At 38.9% G+C, this 5,515-nt stretch overlaps 1 protein-coding gene across 1 annotated transcript in view; it reads left to right on the forward strand.

Moving 5' to 3' along the window:
• Positions 1-345: 345 nt before the first annotated feature.
• The window catches only part of lzts1 (leucine zipper, putative tumor suppressor 1), a 16,033-nt gene continuing 10,863 nt past the window's right edge, over positions 346-5,515 (forward strand). The window contains exon 1 of the mRNA XM_008336800.3: positions 346-651. The gene's annotated coding sequence lies outside the window, so the exon portion shown is untranslated. The remainder of the gene's footprint in view (positions 652-5,515) is intronic.

The raw sequence follows: 5,515 nt of genomic DNA on the forward strand, positions 1-5,515 counted from the left end.
ATTCTGGTTAAATACAAATTAAGAGATTTTGTTTCTGAAACTTTAAATTTGTTCAGGTTTAAATTGTTTTGTTTAACTCCTATGTTTTTGTTTTGTTTGTTTTTTTAGTTGTGTATTCTATGCATGAAACAATTACTATTACGTTATGTATATTACATTGAAGGTTGTTTTTTCACTGATACATCAGAACAGACAGACAAACACTACTTCAAGTTAAAGAAGCCAGTACTTAACTGCTTTACAACTAAACTTTGAGATAAAAGGTGTACAAGCAGCAGAGGAGGTGGGAGGGCGGGAGTGAAGGAGAGTGGGAGGGAGCTCAGGACAGAGGCAACAAGGATTGAATACAAAAAAAGAGTGAGGGTGGAGAGAGCAAGAGTGCGGTTATGGAGGAATGTGACAGTGTTCAGTGCAGTGCAGATGGGACGGACTGGTTACACCACATCAGGTGGTGAGGAGAAGTGAGGAGTGAATCCCACAGAGAGGAGATCAGCAGCAGGAGCAGACATTGCTCTTTCACTTCACGCCAGCTCTGTTTGCTTGTATCTGGCTGGAATTGGTTTGTCTTCTGTGATCCACGCAGCTTTGGGAGACAGAGCAGCAATAGAGGCAGTGACTGTGACTGTGGGGGGCAGGCAGACAATAATGGAGGTAAGTCACCTCCAGCCAGGCTTGGAAGGAGGCTGTGACGGTTTGAGTGGATGTGACAGGGGACAAATGATGGTACAGACTCACTCAGAGCTCATTCACAGCCTTATGAGCTGAAGTGAAGCTGAGTGGATCCCACAGGGATTTATTAGGTGTAGTCCCAATGTGGCCTTTAGCTACTAACTAACCAACAAAATACAAAATAAGAGAATTCAGAACATTTTCTGTTTAGTTACACAAACACTGTAAATGAGCCAACTTTAAACAACTCCAAAGCACACTTATATTATTTACCTTTGTGTAAATGCCACTTTCTTTAAAAAATATATCTTTTAATAACTTTTAATTATTTTTTGTCAGAAATCGGAAACCTCTACTTTTTTTTTTCTTTTGCCTTGACAAAAACATACTATTGTCTTTAAAGCCAGTAAATAATAGGGCGTGACATGGGGCTGTGTGAAACTCTTGCACCATACCCAGCAATTTTCAAAGGAGTAAATGGCTTTGGTCACAGAGACAGTTGTTAGTGGTGGCTACAGTATAAATTAAAGCTGTCCGTTCAAATATCTCCAACACTATGATTTTCCTGAGTAAGTGGCTAGAAAAGTTTCATTATAATATATAGTATAATAACACACACAGAGGATCCGTGTGGGAGAAAAGTTTGTCCTTTTGTACATCCTTACAGTTTCAGCTCCGTCACACCCGTGTACAGAATGCGTTGAGACATGAGGAATCATGGAAAAGCTATATATTGTTCTAGTGACAAGCTGGGGAGGAAACCTGTTCAGGCCTGTTCAGGATTGCTCTATGCTGCATGGTATTACAATGAAAATACACAGGGCAGAAGGAATCCCAGGAAGTGGAGGAAGAAAACCACCAAAGACAGTTGTACTTATCAGGAGACATTTATTTATTACATTACACTTAAGTACTTTTTTTTCTTTTTTATATACATAATATGTGTATATATTTCTCAATATTTCCACCGTTTCTCACTAGACCTGTTGCAGCTCAGTTCCATTGCTCTGTGTAAAACCACTAAAGCTATCATTACCTCCTGAAGGAGAAGCTTCTTTTATTAACTGGCCCAAATTCCCAAATACATCACCCATTAATCAATCAGGAAAAAGACAAGCATATTTGCTTTTTCACTTTAACCTAATTATCCCAAAACTTTTTTAAGACAGTATCAGAGTCAAATGCAAAAAAATAAATAAATAAATAAATAAGACTGGACAGATAAACAAATGTACACAAATGGTGAACACAGATTACATTTGTCATTTTCGACAACTAAAGAAGTTAAAAAGCTGTGTAAGCACTTTTAACTTAAGGAAGGGCACAGGTATCGCCCGCAGCACATCTTACCAGATGCTTTCAAAGTGATATAGATCCCTGAATGTGATCTTATTGTGTCTTTTCTCACTCCCACGTGACACACATTCACACTCACACTCACACTCACTCACATCGGGCAGATTAGGGAAATGGGAGGATGGTTATTCTGCTGGATGACAACCTTATCACTGAGTCTTCAGCTGCTGGGTCAGTGGGCCTCAGTGCCAGGAACTGCCTCCTTCTTTTTCCTCCAGCTTTTCATATGATAGTATATCAAAGGAGAGAATAGGTGAGAGATGAGAAGGGCTCATTCTTTTGCTGTGGGTGAAATTTATAACAGGATTAGAACTGTGGGCAATTGTTTTTTTTTATCCCTAAAAATTATTCTATAATCTTTGTTAATTTCCCCAAAGCCTAATACTTACTACCTGTGGAGTAATAAGTAGTAAGTAGATCCAGTCTCCCTTGGTGGATGCCAATAAAATGTGAAAAGTAGTACAGACATAGGAAGATGTTGATCCTTTTGGTGTCCAGTGTATCCACTATATCAGAGGTCACAACACAAGGTGTTTGAGGGACAGAATTTTTCTGGACTGACACCTTTGGGGTCTGAACACTCATAAAAATCAATTTTTTGTCTAACATTATTAATTAATATTTCAAAGTCATTTGGCAGGCCGGTTTGGATGGTTCAGCGGGCCCGTATCAGCCTGCATGCCGCAAGTTGATGATTGCTGCTCTATATGTTATTCCTGTTGATGAAGTGGAGAAATCATCAAACCTGAGCCCATCAGAGAGCTCTTATGTCAAAAACCTTTGCATTTTTATTAATGGAACTGTCATATCCTGCATTGCTATTAAAGTGACACTGATTTTAAAAAGTTAAATATTCATGAGCTGTAAATAGGCGGAAAAAGAATTCTACTTGTTTTATTATTTTTTCACTTGTTCTTTTTAGAGCATGATGAAAGCCTTAGGAGTGAATATTTCATGACCATGGAGCTGGTAGCTGCAGATGATGATTTTTTTTTCTAATCAAAGTAGGATTCAATTCTTTAAAACCATTTTTGGATGTATTCCAGAGCAATGCATAACTTTGAAGCAATGGAGAAAAGTGCAGTGACGTGTTGAAAGGCAATTTCAACCTGGTGTGGGAGGATGCCGTTTAACAAAGGATATTTTTAAGGAAATTTTGCAGCCTTTATTCTAGAAGTCTTTCATAACTCCTTAAAGATACACGCATAAATTACCATCTTCATCCAACAACTCAAAGCTCCTACTTAGACTCAATTTAAGAGATCATTTCCCTTTCTCTTCACCCTCTAACAGCCGTGGTTATGCAAATGTCTGTACGAGACCAGTGGAGAGGCTGGCCGTAGAGAGGAGAACAGCCTACTTATCTGTTAAAACCCAAAGGAGGTTGATTGTTTGTTTGGTTGACTGAATGGAGTGCACATAATAGTATATGACTACAATCTAATTTAAGCAAAAAAAAGCTGTTTAAAGCCGTCTTTAAGTCATCGACGGAGCTGCACGGCCACGAGTGAAAACTAAAGATTGAATTAATGAGAATGCCTTACCCACATTTAAATGAAATTATGGCCATTAAAAAATTTCTGTGCAGCTCAGAAAAGCTTCATCTGCTAACTCTGAGCACACCAGATGTTGGTTGTTTGTGAGACAATGCAACAGTTATCATTGCACAATATAGTAGCAGCTCCACAGAATATATAGCTGTCTGTTTTACACACACACACTGAGTCTCCACATTCTCTTCTTCCTCTCTATGCCTGCCTCTCTCTCCTCCACTCTCTCAGTGCCTGGTAGTCCATCTCCCTACTGTGGGGCGGTAATGAGTGTCTGCTAGTCCTCTCTTCAGCATTGATGCCCTATTCATGCTCAATCTCCTTTACAATGCACTAAAAGGATTACCCAATTAGCTGCTAGTAGGAGCCGTTGTGTATGTATGCCTGTGTGAGTGTGAGTGTGTGTGAGCCTGCCTGGGGTTAGTATGAGGAGCGAATGATAGATGGATGGTTGTCTGTACCCTGTACCTGACTCCCACTTGATGTTTGGCTGGAGGCCACATTACTCATCAACAGTCATTCTTTGTGTGTCTGTGTTTCAGTTTGTCTGTGTATGTGTGTTTGTTTTTCCTTGTAATTGTTCCAAACACTTAATTAGAATGGTTTCGGACATTCACCCAAATTCACATTTTTAACGTGTGAAATTTGAGAGACACAGTCTAATCACAACCTGCATACATATGTGTGTGTGTCTGTGTGTGTCTGTGTGTCTGTCTGTGAGGTAGACAGGCATTGTCAATTTTACAGACATCACAGCATTTTTCCTCTGTGCTGTGTGACGTTTTGTCTTATTCTGACTAATATTTTAAAGTAAACCACTGAAACGTACTGTCCTTCAGTTGCGTCTCACTCTGAGCAACTCCTGTCTTTGGTAAATTCCCTAATTTACCACTATTTATAGATATCTTACATGTTGTTACATTTCTGTTCAGTGTAATTCTGCTGTGAAATAACATTATTTATTAGAACCTGGGGGTATTCCTAAGAAAGCTTTTGCTCTTTTATAGATTTTATTTTTTTGTCAACTACTCCACAGGAAGAAGAACCTGTACTATCACTTTGGTAGATTTGGTGGATTACAGACATACATCTTTGGTGCTCATCAGGGATGAGCTTTGGTACAGCTGGACAGGTTTTCTTTTGACTTTTAAAAAAATAAAAATAAATTCAAATTGAATAATTGAAACCTCTAAATTTACTGTGGTGAGGTAGGAATATTTCATAATTGACAATCTGTATTCTAAGACATGAAGCCTTAAACAGAAAACTCCTTAATACACTGCTTATAGATGCATTGTGATCAGGTATAATCATATGGTATTATCATCACATGTGTTCACATAAAGGGCTTCCCCATGTCCAATCCCAGCTAAACAACTTTCCCTGAAGCCTGCAGTAATAATACCTTATATTATCATTCAATGCAATAAAACTGTAATACATTCAAAGTACATACAATGGAACATCAAAGTGTAGCTGGAACAGTATTTGAATCAGGGTCTCACTGTCACTATTTATTTATTTCACCTATTGTTTTACAGACGTTTAAGAAGTTTGGTGCATACATTTAATAATAATACTATGCATGTGCTTGTACACAAACAAAGAACGTCAATCTGCCCACGACTGACCTAAAAAAACACAAGAGAGTAGACTGGATGGATTACACTTACATCTGTTAGACATTAACATATAGACAGTGGGAATTAAAGCCATGCCATCTGGCAGCGTGGACATGCTGTGATACAGTGAGAAAACCAGACAGTTTCATGGTCATTGTGAAACAGGTATAAATCCTGCATCTTTATAGCACGTCACTGGCTAACACTGGCTGCACTAATGGATTGGCTACGGCTCTGCAACTCTGCATCTACATCTAAAAACTAGACTGTGCAAGAGGTGGAGGTGGCGGTGGACAGGGAGGTGGGCGGGGCAGTGGG

Source organism: Cynoglossus semilaevis, chromosome Z (assembly GCF_000523025.1).
Source record: "Cynoglossus semilaevis isolate Cse_v1.0 chromosome Z, Cse_v1.0, whole genome shotgun sequence".
NCBI classification, from domain to species: Eukaryota; Metazoa; Chordata; class Actinopteri; order Pleuronectiformes; family Cynoglossidae; genus Cynoglossus; species Cynoglossus semilaevis.